Raw genomic sequence first — 21,867 nt, 5'->3', positions numbered from 1 at the left:
TCCCCAATTTCTGTTTAACAGAGAGAAGATTTTTTCGACTTATTTCTAAACATAATAGTTTTAATAACTCATTTCTATTAACTGATTTTATCTTTGCCATGATGACAGTAAATAATATTTGACTAGATATTTTTCAAGACACTTCTATACAGTTTAAAGTGACTTTTAATGTCTTAACTAGGTTAATTAGGTTAACTAGGCAGGTTAGGGTAATTAGGCAAGTTATTGTATAATGATGGCTTGTTCTGTAGAATATCGAAAAAATATATAGCTTGAAGGGGCTAATAATGTTGACCTTAAAATGTTTTTAAAAAAAAAAAACTGCTTTTATTCTAGTCGAAATAAAACAAATAAGACTTTCTCCAGAAGAAAAAATATTATAAGACATACTGTGAAAATTTCCTTGCTCCGTTAAACATCATTTGGGAAATATTTAAAAAGAAAAAGAAAATCTGACTTCAACTGTATGATATTAAGGATTTCATACATTTCAAAACATTTGACTATTGACAGTTTAAACATCATTTAATCTATTAATATAAAATGTTTATTGTTGATTCAGTAAGCATTAATAAATGGTTCACATCTCTGTGAGTCGTGCATTAACTCATTGTTAGCTGTGCGTTAAGCATTATTTAATGTATAATAGTGCCACTGTAATAACATTGTAGCTACGGGTGGCTTTCCTGACACCAAAGTTTAAATATATATTTTGCAGATATAATAATTGGGACCAGTTTATAGTCATTATCGTGTGGGCTAAAAAGAATATGCAGCCCTATTCTTAGGAACATGTCTCTTTTTTACACTGTACCTTCTCCTGTGTTTGAGAAATCCAGATATTTTCATTCAGATCTTAAAAAAGAAATAGTAACACTACCAAAACCATAACCTCTGTAACTATGCAGCATAAAAGGGCATCTTTTACAATTAAGCGTATTATTTTCAAGTGCAGTTCAGAGATTATGAAGATTGCTTCCCCAAGTGAGAACTTCTTCATGTGCTTGCATCAATCCACTCTTCTCCTCAGTATATTTTTATAAATCCTATATCAAAGTTTGAATAATAGACAAAGAGAACAATGTTGGATTGTTTATTATGAATATTATTATTATTTATTCCAACTTGTGAATTGTGTATATGTGTGTTTTTCTTTTATACAGTGCTGTAATATGAGGGTTAACAGGGATGACGTGGGGACCAGAGTTATAGTTTAAACTTAAAATGTGGCTATTCTTGCCAAAGTTCTGTTATATGCAACTAAATGGGTTTCGGTGAATGGGTTGTTCAGTTACTGTAAAGCATGTATAACTGACATGGAAAGCATGTTTTTTGTTTGTTTTGTTTTCTCGATTCTTTATGAAACAGAAAAGCAGGGACAAGTAAAGGCATGGTTAGACTGAATTGGGGTTTTTTCAAGCTTTAATGAGCCATTGACTAATTATTTTAGGTTTTTTAAAACTACATAGACTGCAGTCTACAAACATATGCAAAACTCAATTTTCAGCACAAGGTTTTGAAATGAGGGAAATGTTTTTTATTATCACATGCAACAAAGTCACTGCCAGACAGTTTTGTATTTAAAAATAATAATCATAATAAATGTTTTGCCAGCAAAAAAAAGTTGAAGTAATCAACCTGCTTGTTTAATTGACATTATGATGATACTCTACTGCCATACACAGCAAAATCCTTTGAGTAAAAGTTACTCAGTTAAGATTGTATGGATAATTTACAGATTGAACCCAAAGAACGACCAGTCTGTCAGATGAAGAAGAGCCGGAGATTCAAATAAATAAAGTTTACTGAAGATAGTTTGCAGTTTCATCAGCAGAAGCCAGCTTCAACACTCGCAATGAGTTCCTAGGCCGCTCTGCTTACAATCACAAATCAAAAACAATTATACCATCTACACCAGACTAAAGGTGTGATTCCAGTAAACTGTTACGATTGGTCATGGCAAATATAGACAATTCTAAATATGTATGTCAATGCGGGGTCGTATCTGAGTCCAGATGGGGATGGCGACAAGAGGCTTGGGTCAGGTCGCCCTTAGACAATTAAGACCTGGTCTCAGACCTGTAGAACTGTCCCATTAGATCCATATACACTGGCAAGAGACAATCTGTTATAAAAACCTAAGGTCGTTTCTTCATACTCTCAGCCATCTTATCAAACTAGTTCAAAACTGGTAATAACAGCATTCAGGCTGACATATTCTTATTACACACAAAGTCTATTTTGCATTAAAAGGAAATCACTTTAAACAGAATTAACACATAATAATAATATCAAAAACACTTTAGATAGTATTCACACACAGCAAAACAAATAGGAAAACAGTTGTTTTCAATCATCAAGCACTTCAGTTCCACTCGAGGTCTCCATGACCTCTGACCTAATTTGGTGGCTCCTGAAAATAGTTACAAAGACACAGGCAAATGCACTGAACATTCTTATATTAAGCTATGTGTTAACTTTATTCATCATTCAAATAATCATATTAATAAAGAATGAGAAAAAGGATAAATGTTGATCCATGCTGGGACGGATTGGAAGGCAGAAATCTGAATCCATCAAGTATTTGGTCCCTCTCTAAATTGAGTTAAAGTTACTCAAGTTAACGAGACAATGAAAGGATTAATAAGGTGATGATTGAGCACTGGTGATGATGAACACCTGCTATTATAAACAGAAACACAGAAGAGAAACACAAAACTACAACTGACTTCAGTCACAGCCTTAGATGAAATCAGCTGAATTATAATACATTGAATCTCTCAAAATCTCAGCAGAATATCATTAAGCAACTCCACAAACAGCAGCTTTACTTGTTACCAGGGCTTAATTTGTGCCGGAACACGCCGGTTCCGGCAGCTCTGAAATCTGATCCGACACCTGATTTTGCTGATCCCCCTCCTCAACCGCCTTCCTCCCCCGTCCGATGTTCACTTTCACTTTCTTCCGCGACTCCCCAACCCTCTTCACTTTTGTCCGCAACAACCCCCCGCTCTTCACTTTCGTCCTTCGTCCGCGGCACCCCTCCGCCATCAAACGCCCCACCCTTCCCCACTCTCCACTTTCGCAATTCACAAATTAAGCACTGCTTATTACCAACCTGTTTGCCCTTATTTAGGGCCAAATACTCTCTGAACTGAGTACATTTACTCAGTTTTACAGGATTTTGCTGTGTAGTCCATCATATCAAATGTGAGATGATGTTAACTGCTGATCTTTCATGAAATCATAATGGTAATTAAACACCCAGAGAACACAGTGGACCAATGCATGTGGGGGGAAATGTCTCAGGTTTTTTCAAGGGTTTTTTGAATATTAGTATTCAGTATTCAGCTGAACGTTTTGCCCATGTTTTGTAGAGTTATAAAGCAACTCATAAATTGAGAATTGTTTAATACAAGAAGTACATTTCTTACAATCTGTTTTATAGGGGGATGTAAACAACGCAGAAAAATAATTCCAGTCGAGTCTCTCCTGGCAGTGCCAAAAGGTTTTTACAGCAATCATTCCACCCAGATTTACATATTAAGTAATGAATAAAACAGAGTGAAGTTCATTCCTTTAGCTCAGGAAAAAGAATCATTCTAATCTCATCCTAATCCCTTTTGAATGATCATCAAATGTCCCAGAATGCTCTTTGAATGTCTGCCAGAAATCACAGCACCCACTGTCACCGGAGCCTGTGTCCCGGCCATACTTTTCCATTGAAAACCCAGGTTGTCTTCTAAAGCTTTGGCTCCTCTGGCTCATGACCAATCCCTCATTTCGGCACGGACAATTAATTGAGATGCATTTTTAATCTGATGTCCTTTGCTGAATAAACACTGCTGTATTTCCAAACAGCTCAGAGAAGCCATTTATTTTACATTTAACCCTCATTTAGGGCTAATGTTCTTCATTTTTTTAATATAAAACGGCAGTACAAAATTGGTTTGGGATGAAAGTTAAGGACAGCTTTAACCAATTACAACTCCTGCTTGACACCCGCCAGACAAGCCGTACTAATCTCTCAGGAATAAGAAGAGTTGCAGCTCCTAATCCTTCCCAGCTGCTTATACGGTAATATAAACACTGGATTAGCATTTGGCAAAGGCAAAAGGGCAGACGAATCATCAATCCCTTGTACCTGTACCATCACAGGACAAATCACATCAACACATGCCACCATAACTCAGGAGCTGCGCAAAAAGCATCAACCCTAAAATCGATGTTTATACACAGAGAGAGATAGAGAGCAGCAAGAGAAATCAGGGTCCATTCTGTCTACAGGGAAACTTTATTACGGAACTGAAAATACATTTCAAACCATTGCAATTTGTGATTTCAATTAGCCTTAAAAACATGATGCATAAGTGACTGTTTAAGTACAGTGGACCTTTGCCCCCTTGCTTACTGTTGTTTAGAATATGGAAAACTGAATTGTCTAGTCCCTGCAGGCACAGGATGTCAACATGACTTCAAATTGACGTTGTACCCCAACGTTGTTGGATTGTTGGATGTTGTTTGGAAATAAAAATCGGGTTCACGTCAGAGCCCAATGTCAGGCTGATGTCATGTCCCATGTTTAACATAAAATTAACCTAAAATCAACCAAATATCAATGTCATCACCTTGACGTTGTGTGGACGTTACCTATAGGACATCTATCGGACATTGGATTTTGGTCACTCTCCAACACAACCTAAAATCAACCATATATCACCTTAATTTGACGTCGTTATTGGATGTTAAAATAACGTCCTTGAATGCTGGCTAGACATTGAATTTTGGTCACCTGACGTCATGACCTAAATCTAATCAACACAATCTCACGGCAATTCATAACTTTTTGATTTAGTGGCTAGTTCGTATGAATTCGTACGATCTAATTCATACATTTTCGTACGATTTGCTCATCCTCCAATGATGGTTGGGTTTAGGGGTGGGGTTAGGTGCCACGCCTCCTTTTTAAAATCGTACAATTTCGTACGACTGAACTCGTTCGAATTCGTTCCAATTAGCCACTAAACTGACAAAACTACTTACGTTTTCTCATGAGATCAGGCTGATCTAACCTAATATTAATAACATCTTATGATGTTGTGTGCCTGCTGGGATGCATTAAAGGCATAGTTCACCCAAAAGGGAAAATTACCTCACAGTTTTCTTTCTTTCTTGTGTGGTTTTGAACCTTTATGCGTTTCTTTCTTCTTAACACAAAAGAAGATATTTTAAAGAACGGCAGTTGCTGCACAGCAAAAAAGCTCTTTCTAATCCAAATATCTAAAAATTCTTATATCAAGAAGCATTTTCTAGGCAAGCAAAACATATTGTCTTGTTTTCAGAAATAATATGCAAATATTAAGTGAGTTTTTCCTTAAAACAAGCAAAATAATCTGCCAATGAATTAAGCAAAATAATCTTGTTTTTCCTTTTGACCTAAAATAATTTTGCTTACCCCATTGGCAGATTGTTTTGCTTGTTTTAAGGAAAAACTCACTTAATTTTAATTAAAACAAGACATTAATTCTTGCTTGTCTAGAAAATTCTTCTTGATTTAAGAATTTTTAGATATTTGGACTAGAAACAAGATAAAAAATCTAAGTAAGAAATCATTTTTTTTGCAGTGTGGGACTCATCGAATTCCATAGAAGGAAAAAATACTATGGAAGTCAATGGCTGCCAGCAACTAGAATTATTCAAAATGTCGTCTTTTGTGGTCAACAGAAGAAAGAAACTCAAATAGGTTTTTAAATAGTCAAGGGTGGGTAAATGCTGACATAATTGTCGTTTTTGAGTGAGCTATCCCCTTAATGTGCATCAACAGTGCCCCTAGGTAGCTGTTTGTGAATGTAAAAGTCTACAAAGTTTCAAAACTGCATGAACTACTTGAAATGAATAGTCTGTAATATTAATTTCCAGTATTACATTCATGTGATGTTTCTTTTATGATCTGCCTTCCACTATTGAAGTTGAGGGTTGATCCACATGAAGAAAAGACAAAAGCAAATTTGAAATCAGGCTCATATTTTTCCCTGTCAGACGTTGTAAGCAGTAAACCAATCACAACAGGGTGGGCAATCTGTCCAATCAGAGATTTTAGAGTGCACGAATCCTTCAATAAACCATTTCAGATCATCTTTAATATATTTACACAAACTTTTTCTATAGCTGGTTTGATAATAGAATTGCAGCAGTTGCAAAACCCAAAAAGTTAGGGTAACTCAAACCAATTTGAGGAAACCGATTGTAACAAACTATTTAAGTTCAAAAACTAATCCTAATGAGTACTGTGAACTTAATCCATTTGAGTAAACAAAGCAATTTGAGCACCGTAAAACCCAATAAATGGCAAGAACTTAAACCAAATGAGTACTGTAAAACTCAATAAGTTAAGACAACTCAAACCATTTTCGGAAAACGATTGCAACAAACCATTTGAGTTTAAAAACTAATCTATATGAGAACTGTGAACTTACTCAATTTAAGTTGAAGTAATGAGGTATTTAATTAACTCATTATCTTCAACACTGAGTTAGAGTAGAATTAACTTTCAGTCAAATCTTGAGTTAACTACACTCATTTCATTTCAAAGTTGACTGTTATGTTGTGCAGCGTAGGATTGGTCAGTCATTGTTAATGCAATGCGAGTCCATTTAATTACATTTTTCTAAAGATCGTCAGCAGCTCTTCAGTCATTAAAAGAGTCATATTTAGCATATTCATTGTTGCTCCACTCTATGTGGCGAACACTGTTACCTGTGGTTGAATGTTTCAGCCACGTCCTTCAGAGATTATACATATTAATGAGGTCAAAGTGCAACCTTTTAATCCACCACAAAATAAACAGTCTGATTACTTTATCTAATTAAAATGGGCTAGAATGTGTGCACTGAATAGGATTTATTATGTTCTTTTAAATCTGATTTTATTTTTTTGAATCTCATTTGATCTTATTTTGTGTGTGGCAATGATAGATAAAGGTCGACGCACAATTTTGTTCAAATCAGTGTGCTGTTCCAAAATGTGATGTTCCAGAAATGTCAAACAGGTGCTGCTAAATGCATAACTGTATTATTGATTCTACTGACAGCTGTACATCAGTCGTCAAGTCTACAAATGCCACTGTCTCTTTGCCCTGTTTCGATCTCTTTGATAGTTTTTGCTGAATTGAATCCAAATGAATGATTCTTACTTGTTTCTAATTTCCACAAGGAAGTCTGTTGTTTGGAACACAGATTTCGATTTTGTAGCTGACCTTTTTTCAAGGTTTCTTTCTATATGTTTCTGACTTGTGGATTGTGTGCAATGACTTAATTAAACACCTTGAATGAACTCTGTCTTTTTGTGTGCTTTTGTGTGTACAGTATATTCAGTCAGGGCCGGCCCGTGGCATAGGCAGTATAGGCAAATGCTAAGGGCCCCATACGTCCAAGGGGCGGCAGAAATGGGGGAAGGAAAAAAAAAAGTATAACTTCCACTATACTTAAAAGTAATTGGTATTATGACTTCAGAAAAGAATACACCCACATAAAATTAACTGCATAGTGCATAGCCTCCGCGCATCCAACTATACCACTCCCACACTTAGCGTAAGTTCCGCGACCGTCACCCCCCCTCCCCGCCCCCCACTTAGTTTGAATTCCACGTCCGTCCGTTCATATATGATCACCTATTGTATATGTTCATGTATATTTACCTAGATATTTGTAAAATTATTCAGATCCATAGCTGCTAGACAGCATGAATAAAAGAAATTAACATTTGCTATTTCCTTAAGAACAATCAAATAGTACAATAATAAAATAAGATAAAAAAACTGAACAGAAACCCCTTCCACCACCTAGCGTGATTTCCAGATGACTGTGCTGGAATCAGCCAGCTACATCTGGCAACACAGGTTGGGGGCAGCGTGACAGTTCTTTGCCTAGAGCGGCAGTTCAGCTTGCTGTATAGTCAACCGTCCCTGTATAGTCAACCAATTCAACCCTGTATAGTCAACCGTCCCTGTATAGTCAACCAATTTGGATTTGGCCTGGATTTTTTTATATTGGTATGTTCGTATGCACAGCATGATCACGTCAAACTGATTTTGTTAGATTTAAAAATGACATGTAAAGAATTTTTATAGGCCTAAAGTGGAGGTATGATGGTTATGAGCATATAATAGTCATTCATTCATGTTCTTTTCAGCTTAGGTCCTTCATTAATCAGGGGTCACCACAGCGGAATGAATCACCAACTTATCCAGCATATGTTTTATGCAGCGGATGCTCTTCCAGCTGCAACCCATGACTGGGAAACACCCAAACCATCTCATTCACAAACATACACTACAGACAATGTAGCTTACCCAATTCACCTAGCACATGCACCTGGAGGAAACCCACGCCAACACGGGGGGAGAATAGGCAAACTCCACACAGAAATGCTAACTGACCCAGCCAAGACTCGATCCAGCGACCTTCTTGCTGTGAGGCGACAGCGCTACCCACTGCGCCACTGCACCACCACATTATTTAAAAAAAAAGAAAAAAACTGTTCGCTTGACAGGTGATTTATATCCATTAATGGTCTGAATTCATTATTTGAAGACTAGGCAGCTAGACATACAGTATATATAAATATTAAGCTATTGTATTTAGCTGTTAGCTTAGCATCATGCAAATGCCAGTGTCTATTGAAGTCACTCTTTCTTTCTTCATATTACTCTGTGGCATAATTGCTGCCTACATAGAGTAGTCTCTTATTCCAGTTCTGCATTTCCATTTAATATTTGTTCACAGTGTGCTTTATATAACATTAGAACTCTAAGTTCAGAAGAGGTACAAGAAAAAAATTGTACAAAAGGTCAAATTTTACATTTAAATGAATGAATCATTTGCCAAATGCTTTTATGCAAATTAGCTTACAAAAGCAGCAAAAGAACAACATGCAGTAAATAATATGAGAAAGATGTTATTCAGACCCCCTAGTTTATATAAATTTTTTGATTTTTTGCGATAAAATTACAGATTTTTTGGAGGTAATTCCCAGAAATTTGTGGACAACTGTGCGATTAAAAAACATATATATATACAAATGAAATTTTTTTAATATGTATTTAACATATTGGGTAGCCTACTGTGTTATGTGTGCAATCTAAAACAATGACAATTACACAAATCATAAAAATAAAGCTTCTTTATTTTGATCTCTTGTCAAGACAAGATTTGAAACGGTAGGAATTAAGCCAAAGGAAGGTTGTATCCCTCTTATTTTTATCTACGATCTTACTTTTTTTTCAGATTTCACTCCCAGGAGCATCTGACATCAGCACACATAGGACATGCGTTGGGGAATCCCCTACCGTAATACACCTAAAACACAGATTGCCATAAAACTTGTCAATGGCAGAGAAGTGTTTTCTCTCGTTAACTGCACGGAAAGAATTAAACGGAATCATTTATCGATTTGACACACATCATGATACCAGCCATACTTGTCCTTCAATTCAGTCATGTCCAGTGGCCATCACCCTTAAATCTCATCTCCACCTGTCTGTTTAATTGCTCCATTTGCTCCAACTTTCTTTTGCAGTCTGAAGCGCGTCAAACGCACTAAACGCCCAATGGACTACATGCACACAGACTTTTCATTTTCAGCCAGGCAGTCCAAGGGCTTCCTGTCTTTCCATTAACAAAATTGTCACGTTTAAGATCTGATTTCTTTAAAAATCAGCGATCTTCACTGCCTGTTGGATTTACAATATGAAGTGGGTCTCAGATCGGACAAGAAGCACTGCATTAAATTCCGTTTACCCCCGCCATGTCTTAAAAAATATGACATATGAAAATATGTTTATTTTACCCCAGTATTTACAATACACTGGCCTGTTGCTTCTGATGGCACTGGCGGTGATGATCTTTCATCTTGTTTTATGCTTGAACAACTAAATCAGGGGTGGGCAAACTCGGTCCTGGAGGGCCGGTGTCCTGCACAGTTTAGCTCCAACTTTAATCAAACACACCTGCTTATAGATTTCTAGTGATCTTGAAGACACTGATTAGCATGTTCAGGTGTATTCGATTAGTGTTGGAGCTAAACTGTGCAGGACACTGGCCCTCCAAGACCGAGTTTGCCCACCCCTGAACTAAATGAATGCTTAAGTCTATTTAACTGAATGTATTGTATTTACATTACAACATTGATGCTGTAAAAACAACCGTGTGAAGCTGAAAATAGTCACATTAACTTTTACCGGAAGTTTATCGTTGGCTTTAAAACTCTAGCTGTACATAGAGCCCATTTGTGCCACAAGATGTCTATATCTCATCTTTTCATTGGCTTCACATGTAAATCACTCGTGCTTCATCTGTGTCTGCTTACTGCACAATCTGAAAACTCTCCCACCCCCCATTCCATGTAATGTAATGATTGTGAGGCCGCATGTGAGACGTCATTTTTCGAGAGACATCACGTGCGCTAGTGATGCTTGGATGGCGGTTATATCCGTGACCGCTGCTGATAATCCGCGGGTCGGGTAATAAAAACATACATTATGATTAATTGCGGGTGGGTTGCGGGTGGATGTAGCGGGATATGGCAGTGAACCAGCGAAAAAAGCAGAGAGTGGGCTTTACAGAATGGGAAGATGAGACGCCCAAAATAATGGATGAAGAGTAGCCTATACTGAATTTTCAGTTAGAGTCATCAGAGCAAAATCTGCTATCATTCTGGGAGAAACAAGATCGCATATTTCCACAACTGCAGCGTCTTGCGAGGAGAATCTTGTTCATTCCTACAACAAGCAGTGAAAGCGAACGCTCAATTCAATGCAGCTGACAGCGTTTTGGAGGAGAGGTGCATCGCCTGAATCCAGGCACAATAGATGCTATTCTGTTTTTACACAGTGCGAAGAAAAAGGCCAAGTAAACATAACATAGCTGCCATTTAGGCTGAAGTGGCACCCTTTTTGTTATCTTGTTCCTGTATCTGTAAAAGCTAAAATGTCTTATTTTTACTTTCTGTATTTATTTGAAAATGAAGAAAATGTTGTCTGTAGACAAACTTTTGTTTTTATAAATGAATGTTCATTTGAAAATGTTTAAGATTAACGTATTATTTTACTATCAGAGATGCGCAGATTAAAGCTCACTGAATCTGCTGTTAATATCAACAAAGATAATATCCACCCAGGCGGTCGCCTAGGGCACCAGAATAGAGAGGGCGGCGTCCACGACAATCCCCCCACTGCCCCGTCCTTGCTGTCGTACGCGCAATCACACCCCCGTTTCTCGTTTTCGCTTTCAGTATGAGGGCGGCATGATCATCTTTTGCCTAGAGCTCCAGTTCAGTTTGCTCCGGCCCTGACGGTGACATATCATGCCTAAAATAAAGACTTAAATTATTAAAGCGATGATCGGGTGCGGATACATATATCAGAAGATAAAATTTTTTATGCGGTGGAGCGTGGCTGATTAGTATGAAGCCGCGGATTCGGGTGTCATTTCAGCTGATCCGCGCATGCTGCGTATGCAACATCTATAAAACAACAAATTGCAAACTGAAATAAATATATTTTGATTATATGGTTTGGAATTGGAAGTTTTATGAGATCATTTACATTTTTTTTGCGATTATTTTGCGTTTAATAAAAAATTTTGCAGGATCGCAAAAATTTGCGAATTTTTGTTGATTTGGCATTGTATTCAGCGATCGCGGAATCACGAAAAACTAGGGGGTCTGGTTATTATTTTATTATTATTAAAGAAAATAGAAAAATGAATGTTAGGGTTAGTTCAAAGTTATGTGTATATATTACTTATTTTTATTATTTTATTTATATATAAAGATTGTAATAAGAATATTAGCATTAGACAGTAAAAGGTAGAATAGGGAGTGTAGAAATGTACCAGAGCAATTGTTAATTGAAATTATTGATTATTGATCAATTAAAACAACTTTCAGAAAAGATTTTCCATAAAACATCCTCAAAACATGATGAGATAACATGGATCATCAGGTTTATTGCAGATTTGTGGAGTAGCACACACGTTTCAGTTTGAGTGCTGCTGTTAAACACAAAGGATACATTCTAAATATAGAAAAAAATTTAGACATTAACATGCCATAACTAACATTAAATATATATTCTCTAACTCACAAAAGCAATTATTAAAGTTAGGGATGTCCCGATCAGGTTTTTTTGCCCTCGAGTCTGAGTCAATTGATTTTGAGTATCTACCGATTCCGATACCCGATCCGATACTTCTATAATACATAAAAAGAATAAAGTAGAGTGAAGAAACAGATCCAGGATGTTCCTTATTTTTATTTAATTCACCTTATTTTATCAGGCAATCCCAAGTTTACATTTACATGTTTACGTTTACATGCCAGTTTGCTATGGCAATGTTGTCATCATCAACTTAATAATACTTCCAGACCGCAGACATACTCGTGCCAAAGAGCATAGTCACCAAGAGGCGACACTCTAGTGCGATTTGGGAAACAGCCACTAGATGCCGCTAGTGTCACGCGGTGGCCATTTTGAAATGAAAATTCCAATAGAACATCAGCATATTATAAGTCTGTAAAAAAAAAACACTATTAAATTTCGTCCGCGACGGGCCTGTGGCAGCTAGCGGCGCCCCTGCATGCCACATATATATTCGAGTCCTGTTTGGGAGCTAATGTCTGTTTCCGATCGAGTCTGAAACTACGTGATCAGGGTCGATTTCTGTACACGTGATCTGATCTGGACATCCCTAATTAAAGCATTAATTAATTTTGTTAATGTTATGAATTGAAAATATGCATATGTTCACACTGCAGTAACCAATGTGAACAAATAAAATGTTGATTTTAAATGTTGAATTTACATTAGGGGCGATGCGGTGGTGCAGAGCTGCCGCATCACACCAAGAAGGTCGCTGGTTCGAGCCCCGGCTGGGTCAGTTGGCATTTCTGTGTGGAGTTTGCATGTTCACGCCAGGTGCTCTTGTTTCCCCCATAAGTCCAAAAGACATGTGCTATAGGTGAATTGGGTAAGCTAATTTGTCCGTAGTGTATGTGTGTGAATGAGTGTGTATGGGTGTTTCCCAGTGATGGTTTGCAGCTGAAAGGTCATCCGCTGCTTAAAACATATGCATATGGATAAGTTGGTGGTTCATTCCGCTGTGGCGACCCCTGATTATAAATAGCACTCAGCCGAAAAGGAAATGAAGGAATGAATTTGCATTAATAAAGATTAATGCTGTGTTGTATTGTGCTTCAATATGTTATCCTAAAATCTAATATATTATGAAATTGTACAGTTCAGCTAACAACAACACATGTAAAAAATGGAATAAGATAAGTATTTCCACTACTGATTTAGTGGTTTCATACTTTTGGTTCCAACTCAGTGTTATTCATAAGTAATCCTGCACTAATCACAGTTAGTAATGTAACTGCTGTATTTTCCAATGGCTTAATAGCTGCATTAATGAGTTCATCTACACCAACAGCTTCTTAACAGCAGTGGTCATAGCAGAAACAATAATTATATTGAAAATTATTATTGGAAAAGCTAATGAACTGTCATGAATAAAACATAAAAACTGCAAAAATGAAATACCGTTCCCACCTCAAGCACCATGCACTGTATGTGAGTCATGGATTTGTAAATGTGACATTAGATAGTGTGTGCCTATTTTCTTTTATTCTATGTGTGTGTGTGTGTCATCTAAACCCCCTTTACTGCCCGCAGTCACGTGGTTTCAAATTGGGATTGAGGGCCTGTTGCCACGGCGATAAGCCAGGCAGTAATATCACTAAGCGCTACAGGGATTACTGTGTGGACAGATGGGTGAGAAAGAGCGTCACTTCCTAAGAGACGAGCAGAGATCATGGCAAACTCCGCCTACATGCTATGTCAAAAATATTAGCATCAACACCTGCAGCCGCATACATCATCTGATCTCCCTCAGTGAAAATAAATGTCACTGCAATCACCTTTGATTTTTGATTAACATAATCATACGTCTAAAATACTGGCAAAGCAGAAAGACTCAATGAACACTTTACATTTTATAATAACCAACATTATGATTTGCTTTTTAAAGCATTCTCCTCTCTCATAAGTTTACAGTGCATCCGAAAAGTATTTATATCGCTTCATTTTTTTCTACATTTATGTTACAGCCTTATTCCAAAATGGATTAAATTCATGTATTTCCTCAAAATTCTACACACAATACCCCATAATGACAATGTGAAAAAAGATATTTTGAAATTGTTGCATATTTATTAAAAATAAAAAAGCTGAAAAATCACATGTACAGAAGTATTCACAGCCTTTACATTCTGTTTCCACTGATCATTCTTGAGATGTTTCAGCAGCTTAATTGGAGTTCACCTGTGGTCAATTCAGTTGATTGGACATGATTTAAAAAGGCATACACCTGTCTATATAAGGTCCCAGGGTTGACAGTGCATGTCAAAGCACAAAACAAGCATGAAGAAAAAGGAATTGTCTGTGGACCTCAAGGTTGGGGAAGGTTACAGAAAAATTTCTGCTGCTGGAAGATGTTTGTAACCACCAGGACTCTTCCTAGTGCTGGCCGGCCATCTAAGCTGATGGTATAGTGGCTAGACGGAAGCCACCCCCTGCCTGAAATTTGTCAAAAGGCATCTAAAGGACTCTCAGACCATAAGAAACTAAATTCTCTGGTCTGATGTGACTAAAATTGAACTCTTTGGAGTGAATGCCAGGCGTTATGTTTGGAGAAATCCAGGCATCACTCATCACCAGGCTAATACCATCCCTACAGTGAAGCATGCTGGTGGCAGCATCATGCTGTGTGGATGTTTTTCAGCAGCAGGAACTGAAAGACTAGTCAGGATAGAGGGAAAGATGAATACAGCAATGTACGGAGACATCCTGAATGAAAACCTGACGGTTCATCTTCCAGCAGGACAATGACACCAAAGCACACTGCCAAAATATCAATGGAGTGGCTTCACAACAACTAAGTGAATGTCCTTGAGTGGCCTAGCCAGAGCCCAGACCTAAATCCTGTTAAATATCTCTGGAGAGATCTGAAAATGGCTGTAAACCGTCGCTTCACATCCAACCTGATGAGGTCCTGGTGAGCTAGAGAGGTTTTGTACAGAGGAATGGGCAAAAATTCCCAAAGACAGGTGTGCTAAGCTTGTGGCATCATATTCAAAAAGACTTGAGGCTGTAATTGCTGCCAAAGGTGCATCAACAAAGTATTGAGCAAAGGCTGTGAATACGTCTGTACATGTGATTTATCAGGTTTTTTTATTTTTAACAAATTTGCAACAATTTCAAAAAATCTTTTTTCACATTGTCATTATGGGGTATTGTATGTAGAATTTTGAGGAAATAAATGAATTTAATCCATTTTGGAATAAGGCTGTAACATTATAGAATGTGGAAAAAGTGAAGCGCTATGAATACTTTCCGGATGCACTGTAATGCAATAAATTAATGACTGAGAAAGATGTAAAAATATGTTCCTGAAATTGTGTTTGCTTTTATTTCTATACTTCAGTTTTTAAACTGCTATTGCTAGCACTTTACATTAATCTATTTTTCATTTTATGCCCTGCTATTCAAATGTGTTAGATTAACTTGAACCCTCATTACAATTTCTTATGGACAGACATGTCTGCCAAATAAATAAATAAATAAATGTAAATGTAATGACCTATATAATGGCTCCATTAATGTGTTCATTCAGTTTGCAGATCTACAAAACAGAGCAGATGCAGTGGTCATAACAGATTGGTAATTATTATGGAAAAGCTAATGAACTGCTATGAGTCAAATATTTAAACTGCTTTAAGAACATTGTCTTTCAAACCATCATGCATCATATGTGAGTAATGGATCATTGAATATATGTGATTACATTATAGCATAGACTGACATTTGTGAAAATAAATATTCCTAAACAGCCTGCTTGTAGGACCTGGATCTTTCTTCCAACAACTTTTAAAACTTGAAAAGTTAAATAAAGTGAGTTTTAGTAACATTTTCAATAAGTAAGTAAATAGGTAAGTAAGTAATGTGTATTTAATATAGTAATGTGTATTTAAATGGTGCATTTATTGTGTATAAGTGCTTCACAATCATGAGGGGGAGGTCTCTCCACAACACCACCACTGCGCAGCATCCACTTGGATGATGCGACGGCAGCAACAGGACCAGGGGCGGACTTAACCAATAAGTGAGGTAAGCAGCCGCTTAGAGTCCCAGGGAACTAGGGGCCCCTGACCAATGCCAAGAAGCCTGTAATAATCATATAGCTCTTTTATTTTCTAACATCTGTTGTAAAATCTGTCTATAACTGTTAAGATTTTATTGTTATTACTTCTTTAAAAACCGGGGGCCCCCAAGGATAATGGAACGTTTCGTTCGTACTGCACATGCACGAGGTGTGAGCGCTTTGATCAAAGACGCTACTGCCAGACAGTGTTGCCAGCTTAGCGACTTTTCAGACTCCCATAGTGTCAAATTTTCAACAAAAAAAAAGCAACTAGCGAATGTTTTTAGGTGTTACATTTTTAGAGACTCTCATGTGTCCATACTGTGCTGCTTCTAATGTTACTCTTCGCGATGAGCTGCGGGTAATGCCGTTGGTCTCTCCCCCGTCTCGGAGCACTCAAAGGCAGTACAGTGCCACACAGCCGTCACTCACACCTGCAGCATTGAAAGCAGATCTTTCCTCTGCGTATCGATATCGTATCGGCAAATGTTTAGCACTGCGAGCGAGAGGTATTTCCCTGGTACAGTCAAACCGATCTGCTTCTTCTTTGTTTTAAATGTAATAATTTAAATGGACCATTTATTATTTTCTTGCTGTTAATCACAATCACAAAAATGGCTAATTAACTATACATTGGGTTGCCCAAACTCGGTTCTGGAGGGCCGGTGTCCTGCAAAGTTTAGTTCCACAACCCCAATCAGGCACACCTGGGCTAATGCTAGGCTTTCTAGAAACGTCTTTGGCAGGTGTGTTGAGACAAGTTGGAGATAAAATAAATAAATAAATAAACATATATACTTTTTACATGCGGTTTATTTTTCAAAAATGTTAGGCCCTTATACCTGGAATTGCTTACGGCCCCTAAATCACTAAGTCTGCCCCTACTCTTTATGAGAAGTGCCATGGGATTTTTAATGACAATAGAAAGTCAGGACTTCGGTTTTACATCTCACCAGAAGATGGCGCTCACTGACAGTATAGGGTCCCCTTCACTTTACTGGGGCATTAGGACTCACACAGACCACAGGATCAGTGTCCCCTGCTGGCCTCACTAACACCACTTCCAACAGCAACCTAGTCCCATGTGGTCTCCCACTGACCAGGCTCAGGCCTGCTCAGCTTCAGTGAGAAACCGGTCTTGGGCTGCAGGCGTATGGCTGAGGTGTAATAGTTTATAGTTTAATAGTTTAAAGTGGTACATTGCCTGGGTTTGTGTTGCAATACATCTTGCGATAATCTGCCAGTACATTTTCTGTTATTTTACATGTTCTTATTTCTCTACAAATGATTTATCTTACATTATATTATTTCAAACTACTAAAATGTTGATGAAAGTCACTTAGAGTTGACAGAACAGAGAACAAGGCCACGTAATGCAATTCACAAGCGTAAATAAATGAAAACAATCGTGAATTAAAAAATACTGTACTGTTAATTAACAGATATTTTTACAGTTTACAGTATATAACTAACGGTATAAAAATAGTTCTTATCAGGGGCATAGCTAGAGTCGATAGGGATAAGGGGTGGAAGACCACCCCCCACCCCCCAAAAAGTTCTAATTTAACTATTACAGAAAAGATGTGACTGGCTATATCATATCCAAATAAATATGTCTATCTTATCTAAAAAACTAGTGCAATTTATATTTTTCTGAATAATTAGCATGTATTTACATTAATATGATGCACATTTTATTGATTGATTTTATTTCACCAAAACTACACACATTTTATTGTGAAAACACACATAAGCTTTATCAGAACTGTTCAGTTTCACAAAACTGAACTGTTCAGAGAACTGTTTAGAATTGTTCAGTTTCACAAAACAGTTGTATTATTACCTTATCTGCTTCAGCTCCTCAAAATAATGAATGATTGACGACAGTGCAGTGGCAGGATTTTTTTAACATCTGCCGCGTGACAACAGTCCCACTCCCACCTGCTGGTAGAAACAGGTAACTACTGCTGAACAGCTGACTATTTAAATACCAGACGCAAAAGCTGCGTTAGGTGGAATGCGTGTGATTTATGTGGTAATTTTAAGTAATTTGATAACAAAATAAATGTTTTTTTTTAAGTGCAACATATTCCAAAAGATCAGGGGCTTTTGACAGTACATCAGGGTTTAGCCCCCAAAGTAGCACTCCTCGCCCCACCCCCACAACGCCGCTGATTCTTATGTTTAATTCACCAGAAATAGCTAATTTTGTGAATAATACTAAGACAAATGGACTGTTCTGGAAACCTGTTTAATTTATGACTTCTCATAGAACTTATTTAGCCCAGGTTATCACAACTATACACATTTGTGGAGGACATAACAATATTATGAAGTCATTTTGCATGAATTCTCAGTCACTGCATATGTAATGAATAATTTATTAAACCTAATCTTCCACAACCGGGAAACACCCATACACACTCACATACTTATACACTTAGGCCAATTTTGTTAATGCAATTCACTTATACTGCTGTGGGGGAAACCAGAGCACCCGGAGGAAACCCATGCGAACACAAAGAGAATATGCAAACTCCACTCAGAAATGCCAACTGACCCAGCTACGACTCGAACCCAGGGGCCTTCTTTTTAAGGTGACAGTGTTAACCACTGAATCATTGTGCTGCTCGAAAGCAAACACGTGTATCAATATATCAGATCCATGCATTAGTTCAATAAATCTGTGCATTAGATATAAATGTCAGTGTCATTAATGTTAATCATATAAATCAGGTTATTATGAGAAAGGCAATATTGACGTTTTTCTAAAGAAAAAAAAGCATTGATTTTCTGGTAGCATCGCACTAAACTGTGATATAGTTTCCTAAGCCCTGTTTCATAACTCATATCACAAAAGAAATGTACTCTAGAGACAACAAAGAGAGTAATAAATAAAAGAAAACATGATAAATTGTGAGAATTAGAATCATCAAATCATACATGATTAAAATTCAGTGGCAAGCATAAAACAACAAGAGGAACATTAAGAGGAGACAAGAAAGACTACACAGCCGCAGAATGGATTTTGATGGCTCTGTTCCAAAACCAGATATGCCTCACTGCCTTCTGCCATAGACAGCTGTCTAACTTAACTAAAATAGGACCTCATACTGTCACGGATTGGTCAGGCTCTCACGATCCCCACTCACGAAGATCACCATCACCTGACTTCTAATGAGCACACAGCTGCATCACATTCACGAGCACCAGATAAAAGCACAGCACTCCAGTCGCTCATTGTCCGGGCTCGTCTCGACGAAAGCGGACAACTGAGCGACCACTCAGCGTAGTCATCCTCAGCTAAAACAAACGCTTTACTTACCTGTTCTCTTTGTATTCCTCCTAGTCTTCCTGGTCCACCCGAATCGTCCTGTCTTCCAGTCCTTCCAAGTCTGTGTCATCCTCTGTCAGCTGTATCTGGTGTGTGCTGTCCATCCTCGTGTATTCCTGTTACCCAGTCACGGAGGAAAAGACCCCAACATCATTCCTGATCCTCCTGGCTATCCTTCATGTGCTCCTTGTTGTCATTTAATAAACACCCTAACGTTTCCTTACCTCTGTCTCCTGTCCGCTTCATAACAGAAGCCCGGACCAATAACGACGACAACATGAGCACCCCCGATCACTTTCAAGAGCTGGTGGACCAGTTGAAGCGGATTCTACAGCCACCAGCTCCACTTTCCAACGCACCACCAGCACCGAGCACTTCCGCCTCCACAGTTTCTTCTTCGGCCCTTCCTTCCAGTCCCATGGCCCGACCAGCGCCCTACTCAGGCGGAGCGGGGGAGTGCAATGGTTTTCTGTTACAATGTTCCCTCATATTCGAAATGCAACCTTCTCTATATCCCACAGATAAGTCAAAGATCGCCTACATCGTATCACTACTCTCTGGGCCTGCACTTAAATGGGCTGAGACGATCTGGAACCAAGCCGGGCCGGTCATGAATTCCATCACTACCTTCACGGAGTATTTCAAAGAGGTGTTTGGACGTTCTGATGGGGAAGTAGCCGCTGGAGAGCAGCTGTATCATCTAAAGCAAGGTACTCTATCTACACAGGAATATGCTCTCCGGTTTCGCACTCTAGCAGCTGCAAGTGGATGGAATGAGAGATCGTTGTTGACCACGTACCGGCTCGGCTTGGAACCCACTCTCCGAATCCAGCTGGCCACATTAGATGATACTATGGGTCTGGAGAGATTCATCCAACATTCTCTCCGATGTTCCGATCGTCTCCGTTCCTATCAACAGGACACCATCACCCCCTCGTCTGCACTCCTCCAATCGCCTGAGTCAACAGCCTCTCCAGAACCAGAACCCATGATAATAGAGTCTGGAAGACTGACATCAGCGGAACGACAGAGGAGGCTGACCCGGGGTCTGTGTCTATACTGCGGTGTCAGTGGACACACCCGTATGGAGTGTCCCCTTCGTCCCATTCGGACTTCAGTGAGTGTATTCAGTACGAATATTGAACAATGTAAACCACTTACTACCACCGTACAAATAACTACTGCCTCTATTTCTCTCCTTGTCACAGCCCTCATCGACTCCGGGTCAGCAGGGAACTTCATCTCCCAATCCCTCTGTCGTCAACTCCACCTACGTACTGAGGCGTCCTCGCATATATACCAGATACAACCGATAACCCAGTGCACTCGATCTTCGACCCGTATCCATCGACAATGCGAAGACATCCTTCTTCAAGTGGGGTTGTTACATCAAGAGAGGATTCAATTTCTGGTTCTGGAGGGTGCAAATATGGACATCATTCTAGGGCGCCCGTGGCTGGTGAAGCACGATCCCATCATCTCTTGGGGCACAGGAGAGATAAAGAAATGGGGATCTGGATGTACACCTACCTGTTTTCCAAATCTCCCTCTTCAAGGTCGGAACCCCATTTCTTTGTTTACAACATCGGTCGAGAGTCCTCCTGAGAAGCAGTCTATCCACATTCCTAAGGAGTACAGCTCCTTTCATGATGTCTTCTGCCCCAAGAGAGCTTCCCAGCTACCGCCGCATCGGCCATGGGACTGCGCGATCGACCTAGTTCCAGATGCCCAGTTGCCAAGAGGTAGGATCTACCCGCTCTCGCTTCCAGAGAATCAGGCAATGGAAGATTACATAAGGGAGGCTCTGAGTCAGGGGTACATACGTCACTCAAAATCACCAGCCGCCTCAAGCTTCTTCTTTGTGGCCAAGAAGGACGGAGGGCTGCGTCCATGCATCGACTACAGGGTCCTAAATAACGGTACAGTAAAATACCGATATCCCCTTCCTCTGGTACCAGCCGCTTTGGAACAGCTCCGAGAAGCTAAAGTCTTCACTAAATTGGACCTCCGCAGCGCGTATAATCTGATAAGAATACGTGAGGGGGACCAATGGAAGACAGCATTCGTGACCCCTACTGGCCACTATGAATATGAGGTCATGCCTTACGGTCTGGTCAACGCCCCCTCCGTATTCCAAAACTTCATTCATGAAGTCCTCCGGGAGTTTCTTCACCACTTTGTAATAGTGTACATAGATGACATCCTCATTTACTCCCGGAGTGAGGCCGAACATCGCCAACACGTTGCGGAGGTCCTACACACATTGAGAGAACATCA

The sequence above is a fragment of the Danio aesculapii genome, chromosome 15, assembly GCF_903798145.1.
Source record: "Danio aesculapii chromosome 15, fDanAes4.1, whole genome shotgun sequence".
NCBI lineage: Eukaryota > Metazoa > Chordata > Actinopteri > Cypriniformes > Danionidae > Danio > Danio aesculapii.
The sequence above is the reverse complement of the archived record's forward strand: the minus strand, read 5'-3'. Positions refer to the sequence as shown.